Source organism: Balaenoptera acutorostrata, chromosome 19 (assembly GCF_949987535.1).
Source record: "Balaenoptera acutorostrata chromosome 19, mBalAcu1.1, whole genome shotgun sequence".
NCBI classification, from domain to species: domain Eukaryota; kingdom Metazoa; phylum Chordata; class Mammalia; order Artiodactyla; family Balaenopteridae; genus Balaenoptera; species Balaenoptera acutorostrata.
Window position 1 is genome coordinate 4,528,585 of NC_080082.1, and position 13,128 is coordinate 4,541,712.

Consider the following 13,128-nt stretch of genomic DNA (forward strand, 5'->3'; position numbering starts at 1 on the left):
AGGCTTCCTCTGTATAATAGTTTCCCTTTGCCAGCATAAAATAAACACTTCAGAAAAAAACCTTATTGGACCCTGATAGTATATTTTAAATGCTCTAGGGAAAATTATTGTTGAAAGGAATTCAGTGGTAGATTTTTTTTTTTTTTGGTTTGTTTTTAGTGGAACCAAGAACCAAGGTTTTCATATATTATGTTTGCTTAAAATCAGGCAGAACTATAAACATGTTTCTGTCTGAGAGGAATTTATAGCCTGTTAAGGGGAAATAAAACAGAGGGTTTTTACAAAGCAAGTTTAAAAGTTTAACTGATGGGACTGCCCTGGTGGCACAGTGGTTAAGAATCCATCTGCTAATGCAGGGGACACGGGTTCGAGCCCTGGTACGGGAAGATCCCACATGCCACGGAGCAACTAAGCCCGTGCGTCACAACTACTGAGTCTGCGCTCTAGAGCCCACGAGCCACAACTACTGAGCCCACGTGCCACAACAACTGAAGCCTGCGTGCCTAGAGCCTGAGCTCCGCAACAAGAGAAGCCACCTCAATGAGAAGCCCGTGCACTGCAACAAAGAGTAGCCCCCGCTCACTGCAACTAGAGAAAGCCTGCGTGGAGCAATGAAGACCCAACGCAGCCCAAAATAAGTACTAAATAAATAAATAAATTCATTAAAAGAAAAAAAAAAAAAGACCGTGGGTTCAAAAGTCCCAATCTGGGTTTCACAGTTTAAAAAAAAAAAAAGTTTAACTGATGACACACGATCCTCTGTGTTACTGAAACTTCTTTGTCATGTCAAAAGTAGAATCTAGTTCAGAAAAGCAACAGTCACTAGATCAAGAATTAATGCTCACGGATCCTTTGCTGTGACGGGGGACTCACTACCTCCCAGAGGACTCCACTGTAAGGAGCTTCTTTTTTCTTTAATCAATATATATATATATATTTTAATGTCTTTATTGGAATATAGTTGCTTTACAATGTTGTGTTAGTTTCTGCTGTATAACAAAGTGAATCAGCTATACATATACATATATCCCCATATCTCCTCCCTCTTGCGTCTCCCTCCCACCCTCCCTATCCCACCCCTCTAGGTGGTCACAAAGCACGGAGCTGATCTCCCTGTGCTATGCAGCTGCTTCCCACTAGCTATCTATTTTACATTTGGTAGTGTATATATGTCAGTGCTACCTTCTCACTTCGTCCCAGCTTACTGTTCCCCCTCCCCGTGTCCTCAAGTCCATTCTCTACGTCTGAGTCTTTATTCCTGTCCTGCCCCTAGGTTCATCAGAACGATTTTTTTTTTAGATTCCATATATATGTGTTAACATATGGTATTTGTTTTTCTCTTTCTGACTTACTTCACTCTGTATGACAGTTTATAGGTCCATCCACCTCACTACAAATAACTCAATTGCATTTCTTTTTATGGCTGAGTAATATTCCATTGTATATATGTGCCACATCTTTTTTTAAAAAATTAATTTATTTATTTTGGGCTGCATTGGTTCTTCGTTGCTATGCGCGGGCTTTTCTCTAGTTGCGGCGAGTGGGGGCTACTCTCCGTTGTGGTGTGCGGGCCTCTCATTGTGGTGGCTTCTCTTGTTGCGGAGCACGGGCTCTAGGTGCACGGGCTTCAGTTGTGGCACACGGGCTCAGTAGTTGTGGCTCGCAGGGTCTAAAGCGCAGGCTCAGTATTTGTGTTGCACGGCCTTAGTTGCTCCACGGCATGTGGGATCTTCCCAGACCAGGGCTCGAACCCGTGTCTCCTGCATTGGCAGGCGGATTCTTTTTTTTTTTTTTTTTCTAGATAACTATTTTTTTTTGGCAGGCGGATTCTTAACCACTGCGCCACCAGGAAGTCCATGCCACATCTTCTGTATCCATTCATGTGTCAATGTACACTTAGGTTGCTTCCATGTCCTGACTATTGTAAATAGAGCTGCAATGAACATTGTTGTACATGACTCTTTCTGAATTATGGTTTTCTCAGGGTATATGCCCAATAGTGGGATTGCTGGATCATATGGTAGTTCTATTTTTAGTTTTTTAAGGAACCTCCATACTCTTCTCCACAGTGGCTGTATCAGTTTACATTCCCACCAACAGTGTAGGAGGGTTCCCTTTTCTCCACACCCTCTCTAGCATTTTTTTTTTTTAAAGTTTTACTTGATTTTATTTATTTATTTATTTATTTTTGGCTGTGTTGGGTCTTCGGTTCGTGCGAGGGCTTTCTCCAGTTGCGGCAAGCGGGGGCCACTCTTCATCGCGGTGCGGGGACCGCTCTTCATCGCGGTGCGCGGGCCTTTCTCTATCGCGGCCCCTCCCGTCGCGGGGCACAGGCTCCAGACGCGCAGGCTCAGCAATTGTGGCTCACAGGCCCAGCCGCTCCGCGGCATGTGGGATCCTCCCAGACCAGGGCTCGAACCCGTGTCCCCTGCCTTAGCAGGCAGATTCCCAACCACTGCGCCACCAGGGAAGCCCCTCTAGCATTTATTGTTTATAGATTTTTTGATGATGGCCATTCTGACCAGTGTGAGGTGATGCCTCATTGTAGTTTTGATTTGCGTTTCTCTAATGATTAGTGATGTTGAACATCTTTTCATGTGTTTGTTGGCAATCTGTATATCTTCTTTGGAGAAATATCTATTTACGTCTTCTGCCCATTTTTGGATTGGGTTGTTTGTTTTTTGATATTGAGCTGCATGAGTTGCTTGTATATTTTGGAGATTAATCCTTTGTCAGTTGCTTTGTTTGCAAATATTTTCTCCCATTCTGAGGGTTGTCTTTTCATCTTGTTTATGGTTTCCTTTGCTGTGCAAAAGCTTTTAAGTTTCATTAGGTCCCATTTGTTTAATTTTGTTTTTATTTCCATTACTCTAGGGGGTGGGTCAAAAAGGATCTTGCTGTGATTTATGTCATAGAGTGTTCTGCCTATGTTTTCCTCTAAGAGTTTGATGGTGTCTGGCCTTCCATTTAGGTCTTTAATCCATTTTGAGTTTATTTTTGTGTATGGTGTTACGGCATGTTCTAATTTCATTCCTTTACATGTAGCTGTCCAGTTTTCGCGGCACCACTTATTGAAGAGGGTGTCTTTTCTCCATTGTATACTCTTGCCTCCTTTATCAAAGATAAGGTGACTATATGTGCGTGGGTTTATCTCTGGGCTTTCTCTCCTGTTCCATTGATCTATATTTCTTTTTTTGTGCCAGTACCATACTGTCTTGATTACTGTAGCTTTGTAGTATAGTCTGAAGTCTGGGAGCCTGATTCCTCCAGCTGCATTTTTCTTTCTCAGGATTGTTTTGGCTATTCGGGGTCTTTTGTGTTTCCATACAAGTTGTGCAATTTTTTGTTCTAGTTCTGTGAAAAATGTCATTGGTAGCTTGATAAGGATTGCACTGAATCTGTAGATTGCTTTGGGTAGTATAGTCATTTTCACAATGTTGATTCTTCCAATCCAAGAACATAGTATATCTCTCCATCTGTTTGTATCATCTTTAATTTCTTTCATGAGTGTCTTATAGTCTTCTGTATACAGGTCTTTTGTCTGCTTAGGTAGGTTTATTCCTAGGTATTTTATTCTTTTTGTTGCAGTGGTAAATGGGAGTGTTTCCTTAATTTCTCTTTCAGATTTTTTATCTTTAGTGTATAGGAATGCAAGAGATTCCTGTGCATTAATTTTGTATCCTGCTACTTTACCAAATTCATTGATTAGCTCTAGTAGTTTTCTGGTAGCATCTTTAGGATTTTCTATGTATAGTATCATTTCATCTGCAAACAGTGACAGTATTACTTCTCTTTTCTGATTTGGATTCCTTTTATTTATTTTTCTTCTCTGATTGCTGTGGCTAAAACTTCCAAAACTATGTTGAGTAATAATGGTGAGAGTGGGCAACCTTGTCTTGTTCCTGATCTTAGAGGAAATGGTTTCAGTTTTTCATCAATGGTTTCAGTTTTTCGTCATCATCAAATGGTTTCATCATCACATGTTGGCTGTGGGTTTGTCATATATGGTCTTTATTGTGTTGAGGTAGGTTCCCTCTATGCCTACTTTCTGGAGGGTTTTTTTGTTTTTTTTGTTTTTTTGTTTTTTTTTTTATTTATGGCTATGTTGGGTCTTTGTTTCTGTGCGAGGGCTTTCTCTAGTTGCAGTGAGCGGGGGCCACTCTTCATCGCGGTGCGCGGGCCTCTCACTATCGCGGCCTCTCTTGTTGCGTAGCACAGGCTCCAGACGTGCAGGCTCAGTAGTTGTGGCTCACGGGCCCAGTTGCTCTGCGGCATGTGGGATCCTCCCAGACCAGGGCTTGAACCCGTGTACCCTGCATTGGCAGGCAGATTCTCAACCACTGCGCCACCAGGGAAGCCCTGGAGGGTTTTTATCATAAATGGGTATTGAATTTTTGTCAAAAGCTTTTACTGCATCTATTGAGATTATCATATGGTTTCTATCCTTCAATTTGTTAATATGGTATATCACATTGATTGATTTGCATATATTGAAGAATACTTGCATTCCTGGGATAAACCCCACTTGACCATGGTGTATGATCCTTTTTTTTTTTTTTTTTTTTTTTTATAAATTTATTTATTTATTTATTTTGGCTGTGTTGGGTCTTCGTTTCTGTGCGAGGGCTTTCTCTAGTTGCGGCGAGCGGGGGCCACTCTTCATCGCGGTGCGCGGGCCTCTCACTGTGGCGGCCTCTCTTGTTGCGGAGCACAGGCTCCAGACGCGCAGGCTCAGTAGTTGTGGCTCACGGGCCTAGTTGCTCCGCGGCATGTGGGATCTTCCCAGACCAGGGCTCGAACCCGTGTCCCCTGCATTGGCAGGCAGATTCTCAACCACTGCGCCACCAGGGAAGCCCGATGTATGATCCTTTTAATGTGTTGTTGGATTCTGTTTGTTAGTATTTTGTTGAGGATTTTTGCATCTATGTTCATCAGAGATATTGGCATATAGTTTTTTTTGTGTGTGTGTGACATCTTTGTCTGGTTTTGGTATCAGGGTGATGGTGGCCTCGTAGAATGAGTTTGGGAGTGTTCCTCCCTACCTCCTATACTTTGGAAGAGTTTGAGAAGGATAGGTGTATCTCTTTTCTAAATGTTTGATAGAATTCGCCTGTGAAGCCAACTGGTCCTGGGCTTTTGTTTGTTGGAAGATTTTAAATCACAGTTTGAATTTCAGTGCTTGTGAATTGTCTGTTTATATTTTCTATTTCTTCCTGGTTCAGTCTCGGAAGGTGGTGCTTTTCTAAGAATTTGTCCATTTCTTCCAGGTTGTCCATTTTATTGGCATATAGTTGCTTGTAGTAATCTCTCATGATCCTTTGTATTTCTTCAGTGTCAGTTGTTACTTCTCCTTTTTCATTTCTAACTCTGTTGATTTGAGTATTCTCCCTTTTTTTCTTGATGAGTCTGGCTAATGGTTTATCAGTTTTGTTTATCTTCTCAAAGCACCAGCTTTAAGTTTTATTGATCTTTGTTATTGTTTCCTTCATCTCTTTTTCATTTATTTCTGATCTGATCTTTATGATTTGTTTCCTTCTGCTAACTTTGGGGTTTTTTTTGTTCTTCTTTCTCTAATTGCTTTAGGTGTAAGGTTAGGTTGTTTATTTGAGATGTTTACTTGTTTCTTGAGATACGATTTTATTGCTATAAACTTCCCTTTTAGAACTTCTTTTGCTGCATCCCATAGGTTTTGGGTCGTTGTGTTTTCATTGTCATTTGTTTCTAGGTATTTTTTGATTTCCTCTTTGATTTATTCAGTGATCTCTTGGTTATTTAGTAGCATATTGTTAAGCCTCCATGTATTTGTATTTTTTTACAGTTTTTTTCCTGTAATTGATATCTAGTCTCATAGCATTGTGTTCGGAAAAGATACTTGATATGATTTCAAATTTACTAAGGCTTGATTTGTGACCCAAGATATGGTCTATTCTGGAGAATGTTCTATGAGTACTTGAGAAGAAAGTGTATTCTGTTGTTTTTGGATGGAATGTCCTATAAATATCAATTAAATCCATCTTGTTTAATGTGTCATTTAAACCTTGTGTTTCCTTATTTATTTTCATTTTGGATGATCTGTCCATTGGTGAAAGTGGGGTGTTAAAGTCCCCTACTATTATTGTGTTACTGTTGATTTCCCCTTTTATGGTTCTTAGCATTTGCCTTATGTATTGAGGTGCTCCTATGTTGGTTGCATAAATATTTACAATTGTTACATCTTCTTCTTGGATTGATCCCTTGATCATTATGTAGTATCCTTCTTTGTCTCTTGTCATAGTCTTTATTTTAAAGTCTATTTTGTCTGATATGAGAATTGCTACTCCAGCCTTCTTTTTTTTAAATTATTTATTCATTTATTTTTGGCTGCGTTGGGTCTTCATTGCTGGGCGCAGGCTTTCTCTAGTTGCAGTGAGTGGGTGCTACTCTTCGTTGTGGTGCGTGGGCTTCTCATTACGGTGGCTTCTCTTTGTTGCAGAGCACAGGCTCTAGGTGTGCAGGCTTCAGTAGTTGTGGCGTGCAGGCTCCGTTGTTGTGGCTCACGGGCTCTAGAGCTCAGCCTCAGTAGCTGTGGTGCATGGGCTTAGCTGCTCCATGGCATGTGGGATCTTCCCAGACGAGGGCTCGAACCTGTGTCCCCTGCCTTGGCAGGTGGATTCTTAACCACTGCACCACCAGGGAAGCCCTGTGCTGAATTCTCTTAACTTTTGCTTATCTGTAAAGGTTTAATTTCTCCATCAAATCTGAATGAGATCCTTGCTGGGTAGAGTAATCTTGGTTGTAGGTTTTTCCCTTTCATCACTTTAAATATGTCCAGCCACTGCCTTCTGGCTTGCAGAGTTTCTGCTGAAAAATCAGCTGTTAACCTTATGGGGATTCCCTTGTATGCTATTTGTTGCTTTTCCCTTGCTGCTTTTAATATTTTTTCTTTGAATTTAATTTTTGTTAGTTTCATTAATATGTGTCTCGGTGTGCTTTTCCTAGGGTTTATCCTGTATGGGACTCTCTGTGCTTCCTGGACTTGGGTGACTGTTTCCTTTCCCATGTTAGGGAAGTTTTTGACTATAATCTCTTCAAATATTTTCTCAGACCCTTTCTTTTTCTCTTCTTTTTCTGGGACCCCTATAATTCAAATGTTGGTGCATTTAATGTTGTCCCAGAGGTCTCTGAGACTGTCCTCAATTCTTTTCATTCTTTTTTCTTTATTCTGTTCCCTGGCAGTTATTTCCACCATTTTATCTTCCAGCTCACTTATCCATTCTTCTGCCTCAGTTATTCTGCTATTGATTCCTTCTAGAGAATTTTTAATTTCAGTAATTGTGTTGTTCATCACTGTTTGTTTGCTCTTTAGTTCTTCAAGATCCTTGTTAAATGTTTCTTGTATTTTCTCCATTCTGTTTCTGAGATTTTGGATCATCTTTACTCTTATTACTCTGAATTCTTTTTCAGGTAGGTTGCCTATTTCGTCTTCATTTATCTGGTCTTGTAGGTTTTTACCTTGCTCCTTCGTCTGTAACATATTTTTTCTTTTTTCTTTTTGATGGGTGGTGCTGTATTCTTGTCTTACTGATTGTTTGGCCTGAGATGTCCAGCACTGGAGTTTGCAGGCAGTTGGATAGAGCTGGGTCTTGGTGCTGAGATGAGGACCTCTGGGAGGCCTCACTCCAATTTATATTCCCTGGGGTCTGAAGTTCTTTGTTAGTGCAGCGGTTTGGACTCGGAGCTCCCACCACAGGAGCTCAGGCCCGACCTCCAGCCTGGGAACCAAGATCTCACGAGCTTCCTGTGTGGTAAAAAAATAAATAAATAAAAAATAAATTAAAAAAGGAAGAAGGAAAGAAAAAAAAGGAGCATTACAATATCAAAGAATAAAAACAAAATAAAATTAGAAAGATAAAAAATATATTAGGAAAAATAAAACTATAATTGAAAGAACTGGTTGCTGGGCGTTCCTGCCATCCACTTAGGTGTTCATGGTCCCCCACCAGTGCCTGGTAGGTGCCCTAGTTATGAGGAGACGCGAATTCCGTGTCCTCCTAGTACGTCATCTTGACTCCGCCCCCAATCGATATATTTTTAAAAATTGAAGTATAATTGATTTACAATGTTGTGTTAATTGCTATGAAACGGAAAGACAACTTCTTTATATTGACTCCAACTCTTTCTTCCTGTAACTGGTGTTGATCTGCTCCTGGGAGGGCTTATAAGAAGACTACCATCTGCTGCAAGAGACACCCCCTCCCAAATGGAGGGGCAGTTCCCCTGTCCTCCATGAAACTGCTCTCCTGCAGGGTAAATTGCATCTGTGGCTTCTCATCCCCTCCCAGTGTCAGCTGGGGTCCTCCTTTAAGCACGATTCCCACATCGGAACACAATTCTCAAGGCGTGGTCAGACCAATTCAACCACATCTTCTCCTTCCCTGGTTCTGGGCATTACAGCTGCTCCTCCCACCTGCCCTCCTTGGCTCTGAATGGTTGGGTGGGTGGTGGTGGCGTGGGGGAAGGGTGTCCCCACTGTGGGCTGGATTTCCCAGCTCCCTGGTCAAAGGCTTCCTGCTGAGTCTGGCAGTGGGAGACCCTCATAAGAGAGTGGAGGGCAGGAGGGAAGAAAAGGCAAGGGTATTTCTGCCCCTCTCTGGAGCAAATGTCCAGCAGCCATACCTCCTCTGAGCTGCAGCAACCCCTGGGTCACCCCAGCCCCTACTCTAGTGTCCCCTCCTCCCCCTCTGTCTCTCTGACCCAGACCTGGTCACCAGTCTCTGGCCTGTGGCTGATTTCTGGGGGTGCGTCACCAATCTGCTAGGCTTCCCAGCTCTCCTGTCCCTGCTACGGCCAATACCCTGAGTTCAATTCTTCCTACTTATATACTTCTCTCTCTCATTTGCTTGATTATTTATATATATACAGTTTCTGTTTTCCAGTGGACTCTAGTGCTGTGTGTTACTTCTAGTAAGGCAGTTTAAGCTTACATACCACTTGGAAGGGGCAGGGGGCTGGCACTTAAAGTATAAGCTGCTTTTATATCCTTTGATATGCATTTTCCACATATGATCCTCAAATAATTCCTCTGTGGGAGGTACCCACTTAATGGAAGAGGAGACTGAGGCTCAGGAAGGGTAGGCAGAGCCAGGATTTGGGTGAACAGTTGCCTGAACCCTTAGCCATTAGACCACACTGCCCCACTCAGAGACTTGGACCCACCCTGCCCTTACTCACGGTAGATAAAATCCCAGGTCATGTTGCCCCTTCCAGTGTCTTCTTGCTGGATTTCTGGAACCCAAGCCGAGTTCTCTCAGTGACTCACGGTTTCTGAGAAAGACCATTCAGGTCATGGGTATTATGTTCCCTCAGTCAGTTGCTCAGCATCTTCATTTCCCAAAAGTTCCTGGGAGTCTCTTCTCAGAGATTTGACAATGAGTGAGCTCAGCGCTGATTTTATAAATATCATTTTCTGTAAATATCCATTCCATGTAAGGCACCTGTTTCAGAATGACAACCACCTTGCTGAGAACAGCAAGTTTCAGGGTTATGTTTTATTCCCATCTCTAATTACAGCTGAGGTGGGATTTCTTTCTTTCTTTCTTTCTATAGCCCCAAAGAAAGTGTGGAAACCAGGACACTGACCTTAAAAATTCTGTAAGGTTTTTTTTGCAATGAAAGAAATAAAGCTCATGCAAAAATTATGGTCTTAAAAAGTCAGCACAGGACTTCCCTGGTGGCGCAGTGGTTAAGAATCCACCTGCCAATGCAGGGGACACAGGTTCAAGCCCTGGTTCGGGAAGATCCCACATGCCGCGGAGCAACTAAGCCCGTGCGCCAGAACTACTGAGCCTGCACTCTAGAACCGGCGAGCCACAACTACTGAGCCCGTGTGCAACAACTACTGAAGCCCACGCACCTAGAGCCTGTGTTCTGCAACAAGAGAAGCCACTGAAATGAGAAGCCCGTGCACCGCAATGAAGAGTAGCCCCTGCTCACCGCAACTACAGAAAGCCCGTGCACAACAACACAGCCAAAAATAAGTAAATAAAATTTTAAAATTTCATTAAACATTTTAAAATTGAGGTATAGTTGCTGTACAATATCATGTAAGTTTCAGGTGTACAACATAGTGATTCATATCATTAAACATTTTTAAAGTGTGCAGTTCAGTGATTTTTCATATATTCACAAAGTTGTGTGACCATTATCACTATCTAATTCCAGAACATTTTCATCAGCCCCCCAAAGAAACCCCATACTCATTAGCAGTCACTCCCCATTCCCCCCCTCCCTCCAGCCCCTGACAGCCACTAATCTACTTTCTGTCTCCATAGATTGACTATTCTGGACATTTCATGTCAATGGAATTGTATATTTTATGATCTTTTGTGACTGGCTTCTTTCACTCAGCATAATGGTTTTTTTTTTTCATTTTTAATGAAGCTTTTAAATTATTTTTAAAAATTTTTAATGAAATATAGTTGATTTACAATGTTGTGTTAGTTTCAGGTGTACAACAAAGTGATTCAGTTATACATACATATACATACATCTTTTTTCCATTCTCTTCTGTTATAGTTATTACAAGATATTGAGTAGAGTTCCCTGTGCTATACAGTAGGTCCTAGTTGGTCAATATACATACTACTATATGTGTTTTATCTATAGTAGTGTGTATATTTTAATTCCAAACTCCTAATTTATCCTTCCCTTCCCCCTTCCCTTTTGGTAACCATAAATTTGTTTTCTATGTCTGTGAGTCTGTTTCTGTTTTGTAAATAAGTTCATTTGTATCATTTTTTTTTAGATTCCACATATAAGTGATATCATATGGTATTGATATTTGTCTTTCTCTGTCTGACTTACTTCACTTAGTATGATCATTTCTAGGTCCATCCATGTTGCTGCAAATGGCATTATTTCATTCTTTTTTATGGCTGAGTAATATTCCAGCATAATGTTTACAAGGTCTGTCTATGTTATAAAAATGAATCAGTACTTCATTTTATGGCCAAATAACATTCCATTGTATGGATAGACCATGTTTTTGTTTGTCCAATCATCAGTTGAAGGACACTTAGGTTTTCACTTTTGGGCTACTGTGAATAATACTGCTATGAACATTCACATACAAGTTTTTATGTAGACGTATGTTTCCATTTTTGTTGGGTTTATTCCTATACATGGAATTTCTGGGTCATATATAATTACATGTTTAACATTTTGAGGACCTGCCAAACTGTTCTCCAAAGCATATACACCATTTTACATTCCCATCAACAGTATATGAGGGTTCCAATTTCTCCACATCCTCACTGATACTTGTTATTATCTTTTTAAAAAATTATTTTATGTTATTTTATTTTTATTTTTGCCTCGTTGGGTCTTCATTACTTCATGCGGGCTTTCTCTAGTTGTGGGGAGCAGGGGCTTCTCTTTGTTGTGGTGCACGGGCTTCTCATTGTGGTGACTTCTCTTGTTGCGGAGCACAGGCTCTAGGCATGCGGGCTTCAGTAGTTGTAGCACGCGGGCTCAGTAGTTGTGGCTCGCGGGCTCTAGAGCGCAGGCTCAGTAGTTGTGGCGCACAGGCTTAGTTGCTCCGCGGCATGTGGCATCTTCCCAGGCCAGGGCTTGAACCTGTGTCCTCTGCATTGGCAGGCAGATTCTTAACCACTGCACCACCAGGGAAGCCCCCAACTTCATTCTTTTGTATGTGCTATTAAGCGATTCCTGCACTATTTTATAAAGGACTACTCTTTCCCCATGAAATTATCTTGGCACCTTTGCAAAAATCAATTGACCATAAATGTATGAGCTTATCTCTGGACTCTCAAAAGTGTTCCATTGGTCTACATGTCCACTCTTATGCAAGTATCATCTTCCTTGACTCTTCTCTTGCCCTCACCCCACATCCACCCATTCAACAACTGTAAATTACCTGCCCCCCTGGGACCAGTGCCGTGCTTGGACCTGAGCATACGATGGTGAGTGAGATGGACACCCTCCCTGTCCTCGTGGACCTGACATTCTTCTGGGAGTGGATAGACAACATAGTTGTAAAGAGATGCAGGAGAAAGGTGATCTCAGATATCTATGACTGCTAAGGAAAACAAAAGGCTATGTGGTAGAGAGTGAGCAGGGGAGGTCCCAGAGGGGGCTGCTTTATATTGGGATGTTGGGGAATCCTCTCTGAGGGGCAACCTGTGAGGTCTGAATGAGAGGCCAGCCATGCAGAATTTGGGGTAAGTTGTGCAGCCAGAGGGGCAGAATTTGCCTGGAGATGAAACTAATACAAAAAGGAGGGCAAGGACTTCCCTGGTAGCACAGTGGTTAAGAATCCGCCTGCTAATGCAGGGGACACCGGTTCGAGCCCTGGTCCCAGAAGATCCCACATGCCGTGGAGCAACTAAGCCCGAGAACCGCAACTACTGAGCTCGCACTCTAGAGCTCACGAGCCACAACTACTGAAGCCTGCGCGCCTAGAGCCCGTGCTCTGCAACAAAGACAAGCCACTGCGATAAGAAGGCCGTACACCACAACGAAGAGTAGCCCCCGCTCTCCGCAACTAGAGAAAGCCTGCGCGCAGCAACAAAGACCCAACACAGCCAAAAATAAATAAATAAATAAATAAATAAATTTATTTTTTAGAAAAAAAGGAGAGCAAAGTAGAAACATGAAGAAAGATAGAGGCCAAGCCCTGATGAAAACATGCCTGATGCCTGAATTCCACTAAGTTTGGGCCTTCCCATTACGGAGTCATTGCTTTCTCTCCACTGTGTAGGCCTATTTGAACTGTAATCCCCTAGCCCTCTTAGACTGTAATCCCCATGAGGGCAGGGAGCGTATTTGTCTAGTTCAAATTTGCACCCAGGTAGCTTTTACATATAACATTGTTATTACCCAAGTTGAAGAATCCAGAGATTTCACAAAAAGATTCTGATTTTTTTCCTTTTCTTAGACAATTGGAAGGCTTGGTATGGTCATGCTAGGATTCTTGCCTGGCAACTGGGGTGGGTCTGAGAACCAGCCGACCCCCTTTAGATGGCAGTTCAGAAGAAGAAACTGACACCAGAAGAGGACGACCTTCAGAAGAAATTTTTTACAGGCTGTGTGCTTGGCTCATTTACGTTACGTGCCTGCCCCCTATAGGCA